This window comes from Chiloscyllium plagiosum, unplaced genomic scaffold (genome assembly GCF_037043375.1).
Source record: "Chiloscyllium plagiosum isolate Xiang-an unplaced genomic scaffold, Cpla_swu_hap1 HiC_scaffold_53X, whole genome shotgun sequence".
In the NCBI taxonomy this organism is placed as follows: domain Eukaryota; kingdom Metazoa; phylum Chordata; class Chondrichthyes; order Orectolobiformes; family Hemiscylliidae; genus Chiloscyllium; species Chiloscyllium plagiosum.
Genome location: NW_028270191.1, coordinates 16,998,280 through 17,022,487, shown reverse-complemented (window position 1 = coordinate 17,022,487; position 24,208 = coordinate 16,998,280). Strand labels below are relative to the sequence as shown.

The following is a 24,208-nucleotide window of genomic DNA, read 5'->3' as shown; positions in this document are numbered from 1 at the left end:
GCCTGTCTACCTTGGATTCCAGCATCTGCCGTTTTTCTGTTTCTAAGTTGGTTGAGTGGGCAGACAGGAGGCAGATGAGCTTCGATGCAGAGAACTGTGAGGTAATGCACTTTGGTAGTCAGAGCATTGAAAGACAATATAAAATAGGGGGTACAATTCTATAGATGATTTAGGAACAGAGGGGAATACATTTATGAGCACAGATCATTGAAGGTGGAAGGACAAGTGGAAAGAGATGTTAACAAAGCATTCCCAGCTTTATCAATAGCAGTGTAGAGTACAAGAACAGGGAGGTGTTGTTGAACTTGTATAAGACACTTCTTAGAGCTCAGCTGGAGTATTGTGTACAGCTGTGGGTGTCACATTATAGGAAAAATGTGAATGCATTGGAGTGAGTACAGAAGCGATGGTTCCAGGAATGAGAAACTTCAGTTATGAGAATAAATTGAAGAAATTGGAACTGTTCTCTTGAGAGAGAGAGGGGGGGAAGGCTGAGAGGAGATCTGATTGAGATTTTCAAAACCATGAGCAAGCTGGACAGAGTAGATAGAGAGAAGTTGTTCCCATTCAAAAAAGGAACAGGAACAAGAGGGCATAGATTTTCAGTGATGTGCACACAAAGCAAGGATGATGTGAGAAAAAGCTTTTTCACATAGCAGATAGTTAGGGTATGGAATGCACTGCCTGGAAATATGGTGGAGGAAGGTTTGTTGGATGCATTCAAGAGGGCATTAGGTGGTTATTTGGATAAAAATGATGTGCAAGGGAATGGGGAAAAGGCAGGAGATTGGCCTCAGGCATTGGAATTCATACTCATTTGAAGAGCCAATGCAAGCCCATTGGTCAAAATGATCTCCTTCTGTGTCATAACAATTCTGTGATTCTGTTTCTTTGGAACAGACTGACACTTTCATTTTAATTCTGTTGTCAAGATATTTTGTGTACAGAAACAGGTACCTATCTCATGGATTCTGGTGGGGTACATCTCAGATACATCATTTCCTCTCAGTTCTCGCTCATTTTGTGACTGCAAGTGCTTTAGGCCTTGTCTTTTTGTGCTTTGTCCCCTCAGCTACAGCTTAAAGGTTCCTCGTCTTTCTGCCTTCTAGTGCATACACAAAGCTTTGCAGCTTGTCATGGTTGTAAATGGTGATCAATCAACAGGATTGCCATCTTATTGTATGGCACCATACCACGGTAAAAACAAGGACTGCAGATGCTGGAAACCAGACTCTAGATTAGAGTGGTGCTGGAAAAGCATAGCAGTTCAGGTAGCATCCGAGGAGCAGGAAAATCGACGTTTCAGGCCTGAAACGTCGATTTTCCTGCTCCTCGGATGCTGCCTGAACTGCTGTGCTTTTCTAGCACCACTCTAATCTGCAGCCTGCCACTATACTACGTCAATGTTATACCTGCAGCATGAGCCAGCAGTTTACATGGCAAACATATTGCATGAGCATCAACCAAATGGCCATGTCTCAAAGTCTAAAGGGAGTAGTCCTCAGTCAGTTCAAGGGAAACACCCTGTCATCTGGGGGCCTCAGCGCAGCAAGTCAAAGGCTTGGCCATGATCAGTCAGCCATTTGGGATGGTCAGGGATATGGGATTCATACCTCTACAGTTTGAGGGAGTGGGCTACAGTCAGCTCTGTAGGTCCAACGGATCCAGTCTGGGGAGTCAAGGGGAGTTGGGGAGCCGAATTGAGACCAATCTAGGGTCTGGTTAATCATCGGCTGGGGCTGTGATCCAAGTCAATCGAGGGGGTAGGCTATGGTCAGTTCTGAAGGTCTGTCCACTATAAGTCAAGAGGGGGTTATCAGGGCCCACTGCTGCAGGAGGGTAGCAAGGGAACTCAATTGTGGGGATTGCTGGGAAGCAGAGGGAATCATATTGTAAAGGGCAGCAACTCAGCATGTAAGAGCAGTGGCATTCAAGCACGGTCGGGAAAAGTGTAATGCAGTGGCCAGGGTTCATCAATGGCCAGCAACCCCCATTTCCATTCAGGGGATATGCCTGGAGCCCGGGGTAAAAACAGTTAGATAAGCAGATTGGATGGGAACATGGGGATTTCAAAGCTGATAATATCTCTGGAGCGGACTACCAAGAAGGGAAAGTGTACATTTAGGGGTTCACAGAGAGTAAGAGGCTGAGCTTGAGTCTCATTGTGTGACTGCAGTTTCCTTCCATCAAATAGCATGAAATTGCAAGTGCTTATTGGAGATGAAAATGACTGCCATCACAGCCACAGAAGGCAGTGTAAGGGTATTGTTCTGTGGGAGCAGAGGCTTCGCTGTCACGTATTGTGAAGTCCTTCAAAGGGCAAAAGCATAAAACAGACACCCATATAGCATAGAGGAAAGAAACCTGCAAGCATTCCGTACTCCATGAACCCGGGTCAGCAACCTACTTTATGGACTACAAATCATGGCTTCAAGTGTTCTTGACCACATCATGCAGCAGCAGGAATCAATCCCACTGATGTGTGATGCACAAGTAATGGCTTGCAGCCTGGAAGGATCCATACTAGTTGCAAAAGTAGCCAGCTAAGTTCCCATACCCTGCTCACTTCACATGTTGGACAATAACATTTTGTGTAGGGCTAAGAATGGCTAGGTTTTGTATCTTCAATGTTGCAGGTAAACAGACATTCACTCACCCAGCTGATGAAGAAAAGTGAGCACATATTTACAAAAGTGAGAACATATTGATGATGAAGTGCCACCAATGTGCTCTCAGAAGGTCTCATTCTGCCTTTCCCTCCCACTATATCTTGGTGCAGTCCTGGGGTGGAGGAAACCTGACCTATAGTGGAGTACAGTTGGACTTTTGTTCAGGTGACGCTGGGGCATTTGTGTCTTGAGAGGACAGACCTGCTGAGTGAATCATGCCTAAAGGTGGGTGCACCTTCCTTGGCTTGAACTTCCACAGGAATGAGGATGGTCGGTGCACTGGTGTTGGAAGGCCAGGCCACCTCTGGAATGTCTTGAGAAGAGGGTTGCTGGCACTGAGCATCAATGGCTGGAGCAAAGGAGTGCAGGTCTGTGCATGGACTCAGCAGACACTGAGCATGCCAGAGTTGGCTCTTCATGGCAGCTATCGACCTGACAATGGAGGCAGCTAGGCTCTCACATGCCAGAGGCAGCATGGTCCAAATGGCACCGGTGCAGATAAAGGGAGGGATTGAGCGAGATGGAAGTATCTGGAAAAGCTGATAGTGTGAGTGCAGGTAGGGGTAAGGGGATGAGGTGTCCCGAGTGAGTGAGTAGGCAACACAGACTCCATGCAGGGTTCAAAGTCTGAGGGGGAGAGGATGAAAGTGAGTGAGGGAAGTTGCTTGTAATGAGGATGGATCATGAGCTTTGGTAACAGAGAGAAGATCATGGCACTTACCCTGGCAGAGCAGAGGTCAGTTCTTGTAGCATTGTTGAGTATTTCTCGCAAGCTATAGAGACCACACTGGCATGGCTGGTAATCACCGTGGTCTGTAATTATCTTTAAGCCTCCAAGGTCCATGCACAGCAGTGAACTGCACATGTGGAGGTCATTGTGTTGGCATGCCGATCAGTGTGCACGGAAACTCCCAACAGTTTCAACATCCTGCAACTTCTAGTGAACATTGGTGGCAAGGTTGGACCAGGCTGGCAGGGTCTGTTGTTATGGGAAAGGGGAAGGACCTCTTCTGCACAAACCCAACCACCAGGATCTCCAGATCCCTGTCCGCATGCAAGGCACCAATTTTCCCTTGTCTGCCACATCCAGGACAAATAAAGACAAACTGGACAGGGTAGCTCCAGACTGACAGCACTTGGCCAGGTGCACAACTGCATGTGAATATGACATCTATATCCTGGGAATTTCGTGATGGTTACTAATAGTAAGGTGCTTCCACCTACGCTGAGGGGGGAGAATATGACAAGTAGGAGCCAATAGGTGATCATGCAAATATTTTTAGCTCAGCTAAATTAATTGAGTTACAACAGAAAGATGAAAATGTAAAGCAGTTGTATCAAAAGGCATATCCATAATAGGAATCAGAATGTATCCCTGAATTAACTGAAAAATGATGTCTTAATGAGGAAATGGAGACCATCGCATATTCAGACAGATGAGAAATGGGCAGAAATTCATCAAATCATATTGTCAGTGGGGTATAGAAAGGGGGTGTTGCAAGTGGCACATGAGCTACCACTTGGAGGTCATTTAGGAGTGAGGAAAATACAGGCTAAAATACAAGGACATTTTTTACTGGCCTGGAGTGCACAAGGTTGTAGGTGAATTTTGCCAAACATGTCATACATGTCAGGTAATTGGAAACACACAGGCAGTAATAAAATCCACACCTTTAATACCTATTCCAGAATTTGAGGAACCTTTCACAAGAGTCTTAATTGATTGCAAAGGTCCCCTATCAACCAGTCACATCTAACCCATCCCAGTCAACTGTGATATCATCAAATTTAAATACGCATTCATCACTGGACCTCAAAGCCACGCAATGTCTTGGGGTGAGGCAAAACAGAACAAAAACCCAGTCCAAATGGGGTGGTGGAGGAGTAGGGAAGTGGGAGCAGGCAGGGGTGGAAGGAGTGGTGTGGGGATATTGAAAATTCCTGGCTTGTGATTAATCTAAAAGCCCACTCTGGCCCTGATTACTGTTAGATACTACCCATCCTTTCTATGAAGTAATTCTTGCCCTTAGTACATAACCTGTAACATCTGGAACCTGGACCTGTAACACCCCTGTTTAAGAAGGAAGGGAAGATGGGAAACTATAGGCAGTTATCCTGACCTGAATCATTAGTGAGATTTTAGAGTGCAATATTAAGAACGAGATTGTGGAGTACTTGGAAGTGCATGTTAAAATGGGGCTGAGTCAGCATAGCTTCATCAAGGGGAGGGCATGCCTGACAGATCTGTTAGAATTCTTTGAAATCTTAATAAGCAAGTTAGATAAAGGAATGCCAGTCCACATGATCTACTTGGATTTCCAGGAGGCCTTTGACTGGTGGGGCACAGGAGGTTGCTCAATAAGAAAAGAGCTAATGGTGTTAGGGCAAAGTACTGGCATGGATAGAGGATTTGCTGACTGGCAGAAGGCAGAGAGTGGGCATAAAGGGGTCATTTTCAAGGTTGGCAGCTGGTGACTATTGAATATCCCCAGGGGTCAGTGTTGGGACCACAACTATTCACGTTATACTTTAATGATCTGGATGAAGGACCTGAGGGTATTGTTGTGAAGTTTGCAGATGACGCAACGATAGATGAAGGAACAGGTAGTGTTGAGAAAGTGGGAAGGCTGCAGAAGGACCTGGACAGACTAGGCGAGTGGGCAAAGAGGTGGCAGATGGAATGCAATGTCAGTTTATGTGAGCTTATGCACTTTGGTAGGTAGAGGCATAGGCTATTTTCGAAATGGGGAAAGGCTTCAGAAATCTAAGCCACCAAGGGACTTGGGAGTCCTAGTTCAGGATTTTCCCAGGGTTAACATGCAGATTCAGTTGGCAGTTAGGAAGGCAAATGCAGTGCTCGCATTCATTTTGCGAGGGTTAGAATACAAGAGCAGAGATGTACTGCTGAGGCTATATAAGGCTCTGGTCAGACTGCATTTGGAAAATTGTGAGCAGTTTTGGGCCCTGTATCTAAGGAAGGTTGTGTTGGCCTTGGAAGGGGTCCAGAGAAGGCTTCTAAGAATGTTCCTGGGGATAAAGAGCTTGTCACGCGAGGAGTATTTGAGGACTCTGGGTCTGTCCTCGATGGAGTTTAGAAGTATGAGGGGAGATCTGATTGAAACTTAAAGAATACGGAGAGGCCTGGATAGAGTGGATATGGAGAAGATGCTTCCAACTAGGACCTGAGGGCAGAGTCTTAGAGTGAAGGATGACCCTTTAGAACTCAAATGAAGAGGCATTTCTTCAGCTAGAAGGTAGTGAACCTGTGCTACAGTGGGCTGTGGAGGCCACGTCATCGAGTGTATTTAAGAAAGAGATAGATACATTCTTGATTTTTAAGGGGATCAAGGGTTATGGGGAGAAGGCAGGAGGAGGGGGTTGAGAAACATATCAGCCATAATAGAATGGCAGAACAGATTTGATGGGCTGAGTGGCCTAATTCTGCTCTTCTATCTTTCGGTCTTTTGGTGTAACTAGAAAAGGCCTAGCAAATGTACTCTCTTAAAATTCAGTTTTAACTTTGTGCCTCTGTCTATGATTCTAACTACCTGTCTGGCATGAAGACTTGGATGAGTTGTAATTTACTCTACTTTCATGTTGATAAACTATTCTTTTGATTCCTAGCAACAAATCCAGACTTCTAGCCTTGACTGTATCAACCTGCTCAGGAGTTACCTCAGGTTAAATATATAGGTCAATGCACAAGCTGGAATTTCTTCCTCACACCAATTCCAGAGCTCATTTAAAAAATGCCCCTATCTTTCCCTACCACAGTCAGGACTTTAATCCATACCTTTATTGTCTTGAAGATCAACATCTCCAACATTATGTTGACTTGTACTATTCACAAGTTACAACTTGCAGCTACCATGGGTTAGATTTTACCAGCCTTCTGGATGCAGGCTGGGGATCTCATAAAACTGGTGGCAGAAGGCATCCCAAAGGCTTCCCAGTATCCTCTTGCTGAGGGACTAACAATAGCGAAACCCAACTGGTGGTGGGCAGCTAAGTAAGCCAGTTAATTGACCACTTTTACCAGTATAATGAAGGACACTCACCATGTGGGTGTGGTGATTGTAACGAGGTCAGACAGGTGGACCTCATAGAATATGAGTTCCCTAATTGGGGCTGTTAATCTGGTCAAATCAGGGAGCCCTGGCTGACTGATATAAACAGGAGATTCAGAGTCTCCTCAGTTTAGGGGACTGACTCTGTGCTGGCTGGTTTTACAGTCAGTTTGTTACTGTTAACCTGGTCCAATCAGGAAAGCCCTGGCTGACTGATATAAACAGGAGATTCAGAGTCTTCTCAGTTTAGGAACTGACTCTGTGCTGGCTGGTGTTACAGTCAGTATGTTACTGTTAGTTTCTGCTTCCTTTTTTTGGGAGGGGGAAACCTGATTCCTGAACTGGCTGAATTATTTAGCCAGTTTGTTAACTGGCATTCCTTTTAGTGAGGACTGATTGTTAAACTCCTGATGCGCATAATGTGTTTCAGGTGTAGCTCAGTTCTCATTAGGGGACTGTTGTTTCACTGGCTGGTTACAGCCTGTGTGTTACTCTTTTCGAGAAAAGGACAATGTTAATTTTGTGGTAGGGCTTAGCCCTTGGACTTTAGTTTCCTTTGTTTTTTGTGTAAGTGTCTTCACTGTTTTTGGTGTTTTGGACTGAGCCCTTGTGGAAGACATACATTTCACCAGAGGAGCTGTTCCTGTGGGGAGGCCTAGCCCTGGGACTAGGCCTCTGAAGATTGAACACCTGTGTGTGCGCTGGGAGGTGAGCAGTTGCTGTATCCTGGAGTTTGGGAGAAGACCTTTCCTTCAGGAGTGGACTAAACCCGTGAGTTAACTGCACCTGTACTGTGTTCCTGTGAGTGGGCCTGGCTCTCCAAGGCTGGGCCAGGACTCCATGAAGGCTGAACACCTAGGTGCTGTGGGGTGTGCATTTGCTGCCTCCAGGAGTGGACTCTGCCCTTGGTTGCAGACTTTGTTTTTAGCAACGGACTCTGCAGTTTGGAGTGGACTCTAATTCTGACATTGCACATTGTATACTGGAGTGGACTCTTCCTGGAAATGGATTCCATATGTTGTGGTTCTGTTCGCCGAGCTGAAAGTTTTTGTTGCAAACGTTTCGTCCTCTGGCTAGGCGACATCATCAGTGCTTGGGAGCCTCCTGCGAAGCGCTTCTTTGATGTTTCCTCCGGTGTTTATAGTGGTCTGTCCCTGCCGCTTCCGGTTGTCAGTTTCAGCTGTCCGCTGTAGTGGTTGGTATATTGGGTCCAGGTCGATGTGTTTGTTGATGGAGTTTGTGGATGAATGCCATGCCTCTAGGAATTCCCTGGCTGTTCTCTGTCTGGCTTGCCCCACGATAGTAGTGTTGTCCCAGTCGAACACACACGCAGACAACAAGCAACATGAATTCGACTGGGACAACACTACTATCGTGGGGCAAGCCAGACAGAGAACAGCCAGATGGTGGGTAGGCCGTTCTGAGCACTGTCGTCCCGATAAGGTGTACTCTGGACGGGCTGTCCTAGAGGTGGTCGAAAGGTGTCAGAGCAGCCGAGAGCCAGAAGGTGCGTAGGGGCGGGCTGAGATCCGGAAGGCTTGTGGGCTACCCTACACGCTGTCGTCCCAGGGAAGGGGACGGGCTGTCCTAGAGGTGGCCGAAAGGTGTGCCAGGGTAGCCCACTGGTCAGAGGCGCAACGGGGTGGGTGAGAGCCCAATGGTACATAGGGGCAGACCGAGAGCCAGAAGGCGTGTAGCCGTCCTCAGCGCTGTCACCCCAGACAGGTACCGGGGCGGGCTGTCCCAGAGGTGGTCGAAAGGTGCTGAGGGTGGTTACTGAAGCCGGAAGGTGGGTAGGCTGTCCTGACCGCTGTCACCCCAGGCGGGTACCAGGGTGGGCTGTCCTAGAGGTGGTAGAAAAGTGTGTCAGGGCGGACCGAGAGCCGGAAGGTGTGTAGGGGCGGGCTGCCTTAGAGTGGTCGGAAGGTGGGAGGCTCGTGGGCTTGCTGGGTCTGTATTGTCTACATTTTTATTATGTAACTGGATTGTCTTATGTATAACGGTCATTGTTGCTGTCTTTTTATATTTGAAACTGGGAATTGTGGTTTGTCCTTATTTCCCTGTAAACTGGTTGAACAGTAGGCTTGGGGCCTAGCTTTGCTGCTCCCCTCCCTTGTAAAATTGCTGTTGTATACAGCTGTACATGTTAACTGTTTTTCTGTAAACAGGTTTGTAGTTTGTTTAATAAAATATTATAAACCGGAGTCTCCGGGAGAGGTGGGCGCCGCAGGGAGTGGAGTGCATTATTTCCCCCTCCAACTCTGTTTTGATTTAATCCCTGCCCTCCTTTCACTGTTTGATCACACAGCATTGCCCTTTGATGTGAAGGGCAGTGCTTGTCACTGGCCACCCGGGTGTTTCCTTTCTTCCTGGTGGTGGAAATTTGAATAAAGATTCGTGCACTTTGTGTCTTTCACTGTGTCTCACACCTACACATACACACACACAACATGGGTACTCAGGGAAAAAAAAATAAGCGCTACCACAGTTAGGCAGTAGTGTGGGGGTAATGAATAATAAAAAAAGTTTTTAAAAATAAACAGGAGTGGTTCTGTTCACTCTGAGAGCTGGCTCTGAGGGAGCTGGATCAGTGTCAAGGACTCTCTACTTGTAAATAAAGGGTGACTTGATGACGGGATACCAACCTCTGTGGAGTTATTTCAGTATGACAAGAGTGGGATGTGACTTTGGCTAAAGCAGAGTGTAAATACATCCAGATAGAGAAGGAAGGTTTGACGGTCATATTTGGTGTGACAAAGTTCCACCAATACCTTTACGGATGTGAATTTGTAATAATAATGGACCACAAACCCCTGCTAGGTCTAATTAAAGAGGACAAGATAGTGCTGCCCATAGCTTCAGGCCAAGTTCAGCAGTGGGCTGTAATATTAAGTGCATATAAATACAACTTGGAACACCGTCCAGGAGGCCAAGTAGTGCATGTGGATGCATTGAGCCGCCTCCCATTGGCACATACACCACTGATGGTACTGTCACTGGAACAGTCCGTAACTTTTAAAATTTTCTAGGCACCCTTCCAGTCACAGCTGACACTATCAGACTTTGGATGCAGAAAGATCCAGTCCTGACAAAACTGAAACCGCTGGTGGGGATGGAGGAAACCAACAGGTTGTCACAACCAGAATCAAAACCAGATCTCCGTAGAGGATGTCATTAGTATGGGGAGCAAGGGTGATTGTCCCAAGCAAAGGTCACCACCAGATATTGGCTGAACTCCACCAGGGTCATCTGGGATGTCCAAAGTGAAGGTGTTGTGAGAAGTTATGTCGGGTGGCCAGGATCGCTGTGTTGGTGGGGCAGTGTCCAGGTGCTAACAAGGGCAAAAATTACTGCCAGCAGCTTCCCCATTTATGGGAATGGCTGGGTAAACCTGGATTTGCTTACATGTTGACTATGCAGGTCCTTTCATGGGCTTAGAGTGGGCATCCACAATGACTAAGAACATTAAGTGGTTGGATGTGCGTAGAGTTTACTTGTCAAACATAGGGATGATGATAGAAAACCTGCAAGCATCTTCTGCAGTACACAGACTCCTAGAAGTGTTGGTCACAGGTAACAGGCCATTGTTTACCAGCAAGGAATTTGTGTCTTTCCTAAAGTTGAATAGTATTCAACGTGGTAAGGACAGCTCTAAGCCATCCATCATCCAATAGTCTGGCAGAAACAGCTACCCAAACTTTGAAGGCAGGCTTAAATAAACAGCCTACAGTTTCACTAGATACCGAAGTGTCCCGGTTCCAATTTGATTATAAGACCACCCCTCATGCAGCTACAGGGATAGCTCCAGCATAGTTGCTAATGGGGAGAAGGCTCTGCACCAGGTTAGGTCTGATCTTCCAGGGCCTGGCAGGCAGGGGTGAAATGGCATCAGGAGCTTCAATGCCAGAAACTAGACTCCGCTAAACGAGAGAGATAGTTTACTTCAGGGGGCGAAGTTTGGTGTAGGAATCTCAGGAATGGCCCTCCATGGGTAAGAGGCATGGCCGATGCGAGGCAGGGCCAGTGACATATAAAATTTGATATATAAAGATGCGATGGTCCTGAACAAGCACATGGCTCATATGAAAGCTCCAAGCTCACAGACAGTGCAGGAGCAAAAATGTGCCCTGTTCCTTAACAGCATTCCAACTATTCCAGAACCCGTGGAATAATTTGGCATTTTGACTTCAAATCTCGTGTTTGAATACTTTCCTCTTGCTTTCTCCTTAAAATGCTTTTTTTTAACTGCAGTGTCAATTTTAACCACTTTGGAGGGAACAAAACAGGAGACATCTGAAGTTAATTGAAGACTTACCATTTCCTTTCTCCCCCACAAAGCAGATTACATAACTGGAACTCGGTCTGCCATTTTAAATTGGAATCTGAGTCGGGGAAGGAGGTGGTTTCCTCAGTAGGCCGAAACTCTCAAGAATAGAAGCCAAGGCCAGAAGAAGTCCAGAAGGATATGTTTGAAACACTTCAAAAAATACTTATGTATTCCTCCAAGACCCAAAACAAAATCTTAGGCCTCCTATGTCTTCCGCCAGCTACACATCCCACTTCTCCTTCACCACCAACTGGGATTTCGCTCAGGGAGCAATTACTTGGTGGCACGGATAGTTGTCATTTGGCAGCTCTTGCTGCCCAATTTTAACATCTGCTTCTTTCCGACCTCACAGCTGTTTTGGTAGCTAGTCCACAAGAAGCTTATTAATGAAGGCTAGCTAGGAAAACTGGCTAAGCAGTCGCACTACTGTTGTAAGATGAATTCTCACCACTGCTTATCATGTTGTATGAGCTCTCTGGTAGATTTGCTGCCACTATTCTCTTTCCTTGTTGGGGCTACAGGATCTGTTTGGTCTAGCGTGACAGAGGAAAATCCGTTGATCTTCTGACAAGGAGAGGCTCTTGTCTTTGACATGATGTAGTTTATTGCATAATAGCAACTAAATACAAGTTACACTGATGCGATAGATATTGGACTGATTTCTAATTATGTTTTCTTGGCTGAGTGTGAGTAGCTTCAGGTGTTTGGGGATTTGTTTCCACAAGGCCGAGCAAGCTCTCTTGCTGTATCTTAACCAAACTGTTGTATTGACTACCTATCTGGCACCTATGGCGTCAAACTCCATACCATTCCCAGTACGACTTGCCACTCAGCAGATCTCTGCTGAAAGACTGGCATCCCTTGCACCCCTGCCGTCTTTGTGTGACCACTGTGCACCTGGACACATGTTCCTCACCAGCAACATAATGACACAACAGCCACAAAGGCATACTGTTCACAGCATACAGCTGGCATTGGTGACACTCCCCCCACATATCGATCCATTCTCCTCCTCAATACTGTTTAACCACCAGGCCATACGGTTTACCTGTCCTTAGCTACATTCTGTCTAAACTCCCCTTCTAAGTCACTGCGATTCTGTCCCCAGAGCCCACAGGAAACCTTTAACTTGTCATTGTCAAGTAGGGGGACATCACACACAGGCCAGCCATTGGACAATTCCAAACATGAGCTTTTATTTACAGCCAGCAGAAGTGAACAATGCAAACCAGATGTTGGCATCATAACTAACAATCCACAATGATCTGCTGCACCCAGCTCTTATCTATTGGAGGTGGGTGTCAATGAGGTTCTGTCTGGATTGGAGCACTTAATGTAGCTGAATTCTATCATGGACAATGACAGCTTCTTCCTCCTCAATGTTCTTATCCCTCTCCTCAGAAGACTGCTCCTGTTCCCTCAGTCCCTCAACATTTGTTACATCACCTCATTGCTTGCTCCAATTATGCAAAGCACAGCACGTCAGGATGATGTTACAAGTTCCCCTCCAAACTATTCATCATCCTGACTTGGAAATATGTTGCTGTTCCTTCAGTGTCACTGGATCACAATCCTTGAATTCCTTCCCGAACAAAGTTGTGGGTCTACCTACAGCATGTGGACTGTAGTGGTTCAAGAAGACAGCTTACCACACCTTCTCATGGGGCAACTCAGGATGGCCAATAAATGATGGCCCAGCCTGTGATGCTCACATTCCATGAATGAATTTTTAAAAAGTCTGTCTGGACTATATTGGAGCTCCCCCCAACCCAGACCAGTCCAAGCAGCAGAACTGCATCTTCAACAGCCCTATAGTGTGCTCTACTATGGCCTTGGTTGAGACATGGGCGATACTAAACCTGTGCTCTGCACAATGGTGTCATGAGCCATGGTTGCAGTGGGTAGCCCTTGTACAATGTTCTGTCTGCTCTGAGGCTCTGTGCATGCTGATTGGCATGCCAGCATATTGACTTCTGGGTTTGAAAGCCACTGACACACACACAGACCTTGGAAGTGTGCACAGTGAATAAACAATGAAAGGGAGTGCTGCCTTTGCAACTCAGTAACCAGCCTTGCAATGCTCCTGGACCGTCAAGCACATCAGATATCTGGGAGCGCTCAGGATGTAGGAGTTGGGGCAGCTGCCAGGGTAGTGGGCAGACACTTCCAGGAAGTGGGAATGGTGATCACAGATCACCTGAACATGAAAGGAGTGGAATGGAATCCCTTCCTGTTGATGAACTCCACAGCATAGTGCCACGTGCGTGCAGCCGATGGCACCCTGCAGATGGAGGAAGGCAACTATGTTCCCAAATCTTACCCTGACTAACAACCACCTCATCATGGAGAAATAAAATGAACCGGTGTGATCTTGCAGAGATGGTATTAGTATTCACAACCACTAGAAAAGGATAGCCTGCAGGCCAGAAAGAAATTCCTGTAGGTTTCAGGTCCCATTCCAGAATCCAGCAAAATGCAGTCCCAGTGTCCTGGGACTTACAGAGCCTGCTCATCCTCAGGAAATGGAGTTGGGGTGGGAAAACGCTGGCCCTCCTGCGCACCTCACACATCCTGAGGGACCCTGCATCTCCCTGATCTCTCCCTGAGCTGGGTGCTCCTTATCCTCCATGGTAGGCCACAGCTGCTTCTATGCTTTTTTCCAAAGGTAGCCCCAGCAACCAAGGTCCCATCAGTAACTAAACGTCAGACTCTTGGTGGAAATGACCTAAAATAGCAATAGAAGGAGCAGAAGAGGTTCTTCAGTTTCAGAACAATCATCGGTGACATAAGTTGCCAGTCAAGGTTGAGCACACTTCCCTGCCAATTTTCACCTACAGGCGTCATTCTTCAACCTTCCTGAAAGATGAACAGGCAGAATCCCAAAACTGTATTCACCCCAGAACTGTGACCAACTTCGATGAGCAGCCCCTGGATAACCAGATCCTGACTGCTGTGTTTGCAGCTCACTTGACTGACGATGAACAATTCCCCTGAGTGCTGGTCCTGGCCTTATAGGGCTGGGACAGATCCCCTAACTGTGCCAAGCAGGCAACTGACCGTGGTGAAGGCTTTGGACTGTGTGCGGACTGTTCCCCTGACTAGATCCTGGATTCCCTGACCTACTGGACTGAGGACTGGCTGCCGCCAGTTTCCAACACAGCCATTTGGTTGATTAAACATGCTGTATTTGCTGCACAGGCATCTTGCATATGCTTTAGGTGTTAGATTGACATCTTGGTGCTGTAAATCAAGATGGCCTCCACCCTGCTCACCTTGGACAGATCCCAACTGACAAACAGCCCACCTGTGTGTCTGTGCAAAAGAGCACATCAATATGGCAGTACTGATAGCCTCTGGTTCCAGCTGCATTGCCAATGTGCTAACAGATGGGCACCCAGGGCAAGGGAAAGCAATGCAGAGAAGCTGTGAGCATGTAGGTAGGCGCTAAGTAAGTGAGCACTAATTCAACGAACGAGCAGCCTTGAGATGCAACCTGGTCCAGAGAGTGAGCTGTGTGCCTGTCCCTAAGTGCAAGGTGTCCCTGCTGCAGCCTTTCAAAACTAGTTACAATGTGCCCTGCAGTGCAAGTCTGTACTTCCTAAGCAGTCTGCCAGTATATTGGAGAGGTGCTATGAAGATCTTAATGGGTTGGCAGATGCCAGGTGTCAATGTCTTTTTGTGAGGGGTGCGTGAGGCTGGTGCCCATGGATTGTGCCCTGAGCTGCTGTTATATCCAAATGCACTTGGAGATCATTCAAAGTAATTGATGAGCTGAATGTGTCGGTTCCCGCTCTGCTTTCCATGTGGAGTTTTCTTGACATCTAACTTGCTTGCTGAGTTTGGTAAGATAGAAAGGTGAATATTAATGAGGCGAGTTGGGCCATCAACAAGGTGAATAATCCTGCTTCATGAATAACTCCCCATTGCCGAGCGAGAATCTTGGCACACCACTTGTCAAATGCATAAAAGATGGAGTGAGATCAAAACATATCAGCCTTGGTGGACTTCTTGTCTGGTTCTGCTACAAATGTTGGCTGAGCCCACATTACTCAGACCTCTATAAGATTCCACCCATTGTTTCAGAGATTATGAGTAAGACTCAGTTAGTAGCTCTTCCCCCTAAGCTGTTCTTTCACCAAGCCCACATGATATCATCATATTGGCCAGTGCTTAAGGTACTCCTCAGCATTAACCCTTTCAAACCCTTGAACCATACTACCGCACCTGGATGGGCTGGGGCCACTTGCTTAACCAAGTTTGCCACATTGGAGTTAAAATCCAGTCCTATATTTTCATCTCCCCATGTTTTTTGTCCCCCTTGTTTCTCTGTCCAACTTTTTCTTTCTTCTATTCTGCAAGATGCTCAGAGACATTTTTTTCTTCTACAGGAAGACCAAATAGCAGTGGAAGTTATTATTTTGCCACTTCCCTGTACCTCTTCCCCACCTGTCTTCCCACTGCCTTCAGTTTTTGGAATTTAATACTTGCTTCAGATAATGACTTAACATTAGTTCACATTTCCTGCTACCCAATCAATTGAATTGTCTGCTGCTTTCCATGTAATCAATTTCCAAGGGCTTTCTAACCTTCTTATTAGGCTCTCCAGTCAACACATCTGAACTGAATAAAGACACATGTAAATTTCTTCATCATGAATGAAGATCAGTTAATGGAGCTAGAATTGTGCATCTTATAAAAATAACTTGAATTCATATAAAGCTATATATCATGTCCTTGTAACCGCTCAAAGATTTTTGCATTAATTTAAATGTTTTGAAATGTTATTCTATGAAGAAACATGCCAGCCAATTTCTGTACAGCAAGGTCTCTTAAACAGTAAACTTACCAGTGAATCTGTTTCTGATGATATTGATTGAAAGAGCGGGATGGTCACTGGGGACCTTTGCTCTTCGGCAAAGCCTAGCACAAATTATTTGTAATTGAATATTAGTTTCCTTCAAAAAGAAGCATGATATAATTCTTGTCTGGGATACCCGTCTAGAGGCTGGATGTGATGCTGCTTAGGTACTTCACTGTATGTGGGGTGAGCTAGTTGAGTTGAGCCTGTGCGTCTTAGGTTTTTATGAGTAAACATTACAGCCCATTAGTCAAATGATCTGGCACTAACTGTTCCATAAAACATCTGCTTCAATGCTTTTTGATCTTATAAAGTCAGAAGTCACACAACACCAAGTTATAGTCCTACAGATTTATTTGAAATCACATGCCCCTTCATCCTATTGGGCTATAACTTGGTGTCGTGTGATTTCTGACTTTGTCCACCCCAGTCCAACACCAGCACCTCCACATCTTGACCTTATAAGCATCATCAAAGTTACATAGATTGCTTGTGATGCATTAAAGCAGTGAGTTCAACCCATAAAAACCCCAAACCTCAGTTTCCAGCCTTTAGCTATTCCATCCAAACTATCAAAAGTAATGGAGGAGCGTAAAGTAATGTTATTACAATGTCCAAAAAATGATTTGGGGAATGTTGGCTAATCTAATAGTAGCCTGATTATGTTATCAAAAGGAAGAACAGATCCACAGATCATAGCAAACTGTTTGGGAAAGAGGAAGACATTGAACAGAGTAGTGAGCATTACTTTGGAATCTAGTCCCTATCCTATCACTGGAGATGGTCATACGATACATTGATGACAGTATGATAATGAAGATGAAGAATTGTTTTGTCAGGACATTCTGAGTGAATTCAAACTATGCAGCCTAATCTGTGATGCATCCCATTTGAGTGGATAGTGGAGTGCTTTTGGACGGAATCATATTGGAATTCTTTTTCCTGGACACTGCTAATGACTGTGATTAAATGAACTTTGTTTAGCAAAGAAAAAAAGATTTATTTTCTTCATTCTAGAAGGCAAGAGGGTAATCAACTCCCTTCCAAAACACTCCCCCTCCTGAAATTCATGTAGATTTTGACTTTTGAGTAGCTGACTAACCAACTGGGAACCCTGAGACAGCCATTGTATTTGGTTGATGCAGGTAGATCCTGTGGGTTGGTGCAAAATCTGAACTGGCAACACCCTGCAGTATCTTTGTGGTGATCAGAAGTACACCCTGCTCCTTCAGGCTCCCCCAAAATAATTTAAAGCTTACAAGAACCATTTTAATTCTATCGCCAATGACATTGTGTGATTTCTGCACAAACAAACCTGATTCAAAAGACCTTTCAAAGACTTTGCTCAGCTCTGATAATAATCAGTGTTAATGGAACTATAAATTTTGCAATCTAATTTTAAGGCTGTTACCACCCCATGACCAGTTGATTTTGAGGTTAGAATCGATCCCTTTGTATTTCACCTGGTCTGCTACATTCTTGTTTTTGTCTACCCTGAGCTATTCCTAACATAAAAGAGTTAATCTCTACATTGTTCCTCAGATTCTGCCTATGCTGATCTTTAGCTGCCTGCTGAGTGTTCCCAGGCTGATTTGTGCTCTGACCTTCTGCCCCTTGGTTACCTCAGTTGGCTGGATGGCTGGCTTGTGATGCAGAGTCTGCATAGCTAAGATCACCATGAAGATCCCATCTTCTCAACCTCTTCCCTTGCCTGAGGCCTGATGACTTATGCTGGGGATTACCTGACTCCCTCCCTATATCCCCATAAGGAGGGGAACCAATCCATATTGTATTCCTTATGCCATCATCTAAAACTTGTGTCAGAATACGAAAATGTTCCCATCTGGTTTAATCCACTTGGATGGAGATATGCAATTATTGGTCCTGTTCAATTGTAAGTTTTTGTCAATCGGGAAGACCACACTGAATACATATTGGATGCAATCTTCCTGTTTTTCTATGTATTTTTGGCTGTAAGCAACATTTTCTCTGAAGTAACCCAGCCCACATAATAGACAGGTTTAACGTCCTAATCATTTAAGCCAGGAAATTGCTGTTTGCATGGCATATTGGCCAGGAGTTTCTCTACCTACCATTATTACACAGATGTCTAGTTGTCGGTTTGCTCAGCATATCTGGTTGGTTTGTTCTCAGACGTTTTGTCACCATGCTAGGTGACATCATCAGTGAGCCTCTAGTGAAGCTTTGGTGTTCTATCATAGAGTCATAGAGATGCACAGCATGGAAACAGACCCCCTTGCCGACCAGATATCCCAACCCAATCTAGTCCCACCTGCCAGCACCCGGCCCATATCCCTCCAAACCCTTTCTATTCATATACCCATCCAAATGCCTCTTAAATGTTGCAATTGTACCAGCCTCCACCACTTCCCGCTTGCTATTTTTGTGTCTTGGCTTGTTCTAGTGGGTGGTATCATTTCCAGTTCTGTTTCTGAGTGGTTAGTGAATGGGGTCCAAATCTATATATTTCTTAATGGAGTTCTGGTTTGAATGCCAGGCTTCCAGGAATTCCCACATGTCCCTTTGTTGAGCCTGTCCCAGGGTGGATGCATTGTCCCAGCCAAACTGGTGTCCCTCTTCATCTGTGTGTTTGGATACCAGTGATAGTTGGTCATGTCTTTTGGTGGCTAGTTGGTGCTCCTGGTGGCTAGTTTCCAGCTCGTTTGTCCAATATAATGTTTGTTGCAGTCCCTGCAGGGTATTTTGTATTTAACGTTCGTTCTGCTAGCTGTGGGTACAGGGTCCTTTAAATTCATCAGTAGCTGTTTCAGTGTGGTGGTAGGTTTGTGAGCTACCATGATGCCAAGGGGCCGGAGCAGTCTGGCTGTCATCTCTGAAATGTCTTTGATGTACGGTAAGGTGGCTAGAGTCTTTGAGCATGTTGTCCCTTCCTGTTTTGGTATGTTGTGCAGGAATCGGTGGACTGCGCATATCGGGTAACCGTTGTTCCTGAATATGTTGTATAGGTGTTTCTCCTTGGCTTCTCATGGTTCCGGGGTGCTGCAATATGTTGTGGTTGTCTAGATGCAGCTCTGTTTGTGGGTGTTGGGATGGTTGCTCCTGTAGTTGAGTATCTGGTCCGTGTATGTAGCTTTCCTGTAAACGCTGGTCTGCAGTTCTCTATTGGCTTTGCATTCTACCATGACGTCCAAGAAGGGGAGTCGGTCATTGTTCTCTTCCTCTTTGGTGAACTTTATACCAGTCAGGATGTTGTTTGTGTTTTGGGTTTCTCCTAGTTTGTCGCATTTCATGGTGACAAAGGTGTCATCCACATAGCGCACCCAAAGCTTTGGTTGGATTGCGGGAAGGGCTGTTTGTTCTAATCTCCACATAACTGCTTCTGCTGTAAGTCCTGACATTGGTGATTGGCTGCAGAATGCTATGAGAAATGAGAAATGATGTCCACAACTGACTCCACAAATACAAACGAGAAATTTCACACCAAAAAACTCTACACTAACGTGATCAACCACGAATGGACAAGTATGCTGGAACAAGCCATCAGCATTAAACAACAGCAGACCAGGACAAAGAAAGGACTGGCCCTACAAGAGAAACTAACCAAGCTCACACACAGCAACAATACAGATAAATCAGAGACCTGGGATAAAGAACTTATCTGACCGACCACTTACAGAAACTGAAAAGCTGTTCTAGTACGAAAGCTGAACTACAACTGCAGGGATGTGGACAAAAAGGACTTCCTAGCAGCACTGGAATCCACACTAAAAGACAACGGACTTACAGAAGATACTCTGTAGGACATCAGACAGATGGTAGCATCCACACTAAGCAGAAAGAAAGAAGGGAACACCCTCAACACACTGGAAAGGAAAGCTCTGGAAAGACTCAGAAAAGACAGAAATATTGTAATTCTACCTGCGAACAAAGGGCACATGACCGTCATCCTGAACAGAACACAGTATGATGAAAAAGTGAACACACTACTAACCGATCCTGACACCTACCAACAGGTGGTGATGGACCGGACTCCACAGCTAGAAAACCACATCCCTAAGGAAACTACACAAGACAGGTGAAATTAACAAGACAGATCCCCAAAGGATGAAACCAGAAGGACCCAACACACCCTGCTTCTACGGATTACCAAAGGTACATATCCAAGGGGTCCCCCTCAGACCCATAGTCTCAGTTCCCAGCATACCGACATACAGGCTAGCAAAGGAACTGCAGCGAAAACTGAAACACCTGGTAGAAGACTCAATCCACTTCATCCGCTCCACCCAGGAATTCCTTCACATCATCAAAGACACCAAGGTAGAGGACGACAAGATCATAGTCTCCTTCGATGTGACGGCCCTATTTACATCAATAAGTGTCACCCAAGCTAAATAAGCACTGGCCTCACTGCTGGACAAACCAGGGATACAAACACCTGACAGTGCCAACTCCAACAGCAAGGACAGTATCGTCAAACTACTGGACCTGTCCCTCACAACTCACTTCACATTCAACGACAAGATATATAAACAGATCACCAATGACCACCCCAATGCCCACAAACGGAGATGCATCAGGACATTATTTAAATGAGCCACAACACACTACAGCACCCAGGAACTACGAGAAGCCAAGGAGAAACACCTATACAATATATTCAGGAACAACAGTTACCCGATAAGCATAGTCCACCGATTCCCACACAACGGACCTAACCATGAAGACACAACATACCCAGAGACTCTAGCCACCTTACCGTACATCAAAGACATTTCAGAGATGACAACCAGACTACCGCCGGCCCCTAGGCATCATGGTAGCCCACAAACCTACCACCACACTGAAACAAATGCTGATGAATTTAAAGGACCCTGTACCCACAGCCGGCAGAACTAATGTTAAATACAAAATACCCTGCAGGCACTGCAACAAACATTATATTGGACAAACGGGCAGGAAACTAGCCACCAGGAGCACCAACTAGCCACCAAAAGACGTGACCAACTATCATCAGTATCCATACACAGACGAAGAGGGACACCAGTTCACCTGGGGCAATGCATTTACCCAGGGCCAGGCTAAACAAAGACACGTGCAGGAATTTCTGGACGCCTGACATTCAATCTGCAACTCCATTAACAAACATATAGATCTGGATCCCATTTACCAACCTTCAGAAACAGAACTGGAAATGATACCACCCGCTAGAACAAGCCAAGACACACACATAGCAGGCGGGACAGAACACAACGCTTCACCGGAGGCTCACTGATAATGTCACCTAGCATGGTTACGAAATGTCTGAGAACAAACCCACCAGCTCAGCAAGCAAACCGACAACCTGATCCACAACTTCAGCTACAAATCTTTTCCAAGATCTCATGTACATATCCATTTTAGATGCATAAGCTCCCACACTAAACGAGTAGAGATGTAATATCATTCAGAACCTATGTTGAGCTATCATCCATTAATACTGCCTGCAGTAAATTTGAGGCTTGAATGTTTTCAGAAAAAGGGGCTATTGCAAAGGTGTGATCCTCATTAGCTGTGAACAAGGACAAGAAAAGGGTGCTTCTCTCTCTTTAACTGTGACCTTGGGGTCATAGGGAGACCACCTTTTCTTCTTATTCCTTTCTCTCCTAAATCTCTCATCCATCCATCATCCCTGCACCCAAGAGACTCGAACAGACATAACACATGCACACATGAATCTGAATGGAGCAAGCAGGCCCCAGCTGAAGATAAATTGTGAACAAGCTGTGAATAAAATTTATATTTACGAGGTGAATATCGCCTCCCCTGGCACTACCCATTACTCAGTGTCAGCTCTAGAATTCAGATTGAGATAATTGTCCAAACAACTTTCTGTTCCTGTACTTGCTGAAACTGGAAGATGTAGATTCAGAGCTAAGTGAGAAAAGTGCCAAAAGATACTAAGTACAAAGGGAATAAAGAAGATTCTAAGGTAAATTGTACAAGTACATGAGAGGGAAAGAAATTAACAGTCACAGCAATTTGCGATGCCACAAAAAGCCTATTATAATCTCTGGTGTTTCTGTCTTGCAGGCATATTTACATGCTACATTTATGGATTTGTTCCAACTAATGCACATGGGAAAATAATAGCAATAATCTGAGAATGAGAAAACTCAAAATCTGATAAACTGGTAGACGAAAATTACAGCTCACGAGATGGACAATGGGGATTGCAGGCAGACCTGTTGGTTGATTCATGTGAAAAATAAAAAACCTGAGAGATAGACAGATAACTAAATTAAATAGCTAGCTGGATAGATAGCTAAATCTCAATGGAAAGACCTAAAACAGCTTTGTACATAGTTAAAGAGAGAAATAGTTTGATAAATAGTAAACGAGGCAGACAGATAAATAGTAAAACATTTTGCAACAGATGAATGGATAGATAGATAGCAAAATAGATAGAAAAAAAGATGGATGACAGATTAATAGCTGGTTGAATGTAGCTATTTGTATGCCACTGGGAGTCTGCGTTGAAAGCTGCACAACTGAAAAACAAAAGGCATACAATTAGATGAAACCTTGCAGACTCTTGCACGATAAATCCCAAGTACAGGAGATTCAGTTTTCTTGTCTTCAGACAGCACTTTTTTAATGGAAGCATTTCTCATTTGACAAATTGGCTTTTCTTTCAGAATAAAAGCACACAATCCAAACGCTTGCTCTCTGCAATTGTATTCGATGCTGTTGAGAAAAAGATACACCTGAAGTTAATACGATCCTGCATACTGTACACTAATGAGACATCACTATCAAATCAAATGTTTTTTTAACCTTTTCGAGGACTGTAGTAATACTGTCATCCCTATAGATTTTTTATATATATATAGGGATGACAGTATTACTACAGCCCTCAAAAAGGTTTAAAAATGATTTGGAGAAAGAGGGAGCATTTTATATATACTCCCTCTTTCTCCAAATTCAATATAAATTCATAGCAGGTGGAATTTAATGGAGTAAAATGTACACTATTACATAGAGGAAGGAAAAATGCAAGCAAATGTACTTGACGATACAGTTGAAAGAAACTAAGGGCACTGAGGAGTCTGATCCAGCATACAACAAAGCCAATCAAATATTGATTAGTGTTACCCAAACTGTCAGCTACCAGCCAAAGGATGTTACATATGATCAAACTGTACAGTCTGTTTGCATGTTGAGCACTGTGTTAAAGATTATAATTTTTAAACAAACCACTTCCTATTCTCACCACTTATAAGCAGACTGATTTCATTTTTCCCCTTCTTTGCAAAAAAAGTGTGGGGGCTCGACGTTACGGGTATAAGCCCTTCATCAGGATTTGAGACTCTCCTGCTCCTCGGATGCTGCCTGACCTGCTGTGCTTTTCCAGCACCACACTCTTCAACTCTGATCTCCAGCGTGTGCAGTCCTCATTTTCTCCTAAAGCAATAGTGGGTGTATTTTCTCCATTCTTTCTATTTGTGGACCCTGACTTCATAAGAACCTGAAAAACATTGTTGTAATGTTAAATCAGAAGTAGGGTAAATTTCACACATTTTTAGATGTAAGGAAATACTTTGCAATGTATGTAACTTTATCTTCTGGTTCACAGTTTTGAGAAAAGTTGATTACTTGCAGAGAGCACAAACTCAAGCTCTTGGATACTTTTTGCAGGTCAGAGGCTTTTCCATTGCAGCCTAAGTTTGGAAGTTTTGATATTGTCGGTAGATGTCATACAGAGCAGGTTGATTCCTTAACTGACTGCTGTTTCAAAAGCATGTGGACATGAGGCAATTGGATTCAGAACTGTGGGAGTCATGTGACCAAGCCTTCTTGTGGAGATGAAACAGTTACCATCAAGACAAAGGTTTGCATTGAAGATGGCTAAATGTTTGTGGCCCATTTCAGAGGGGAAGTGGAAAGCCGGTAGTACATTTTCTTACAGGGTAGGGATTTTTTTTCTTGGAGATTCCTCTGTTGCTGAAGCAGATTGGAACACAATACCTCCCATTCCAGTCCCATTAGGAGGTACATGAGATGTTCATCATCTGGCTGATTTTGGCTTCTGAGAGGCTTCTGGAAAATCACTGCTAAGTCCAGTCACATGATTATAGCAGCCGTCCTTGTTGGGATGTTTAATATACTTCTAAAATAGCTTGTAACTATATATATAGATATGTATTAGTGTTTTAAAAATCCATTTGTGACAATTGTGTCTAGTTTTGATCAAAACTAAACAATGGAATTAATCAAATACTAGAGGCTGTGCAGAGAAGAGCCATGTGGCTTATAACTAGTCTGAGGG

The 24,208-nt window shown here is 44.8% G+C and overlaps 1 pseudogene; it reads right to left on the bottom strand.

Annotated features, from left to right (window-relative positions):
- The window catches only part of LOC148134658 (uncharacterized), a 47,832-nt pseudogene extending 28,531 nt beyond the window's left edge, over positions 1 to 19,301 (bottom strand).
- Positions 19,302 to 24,208: the final 4,907 nt, after the last annotated feature.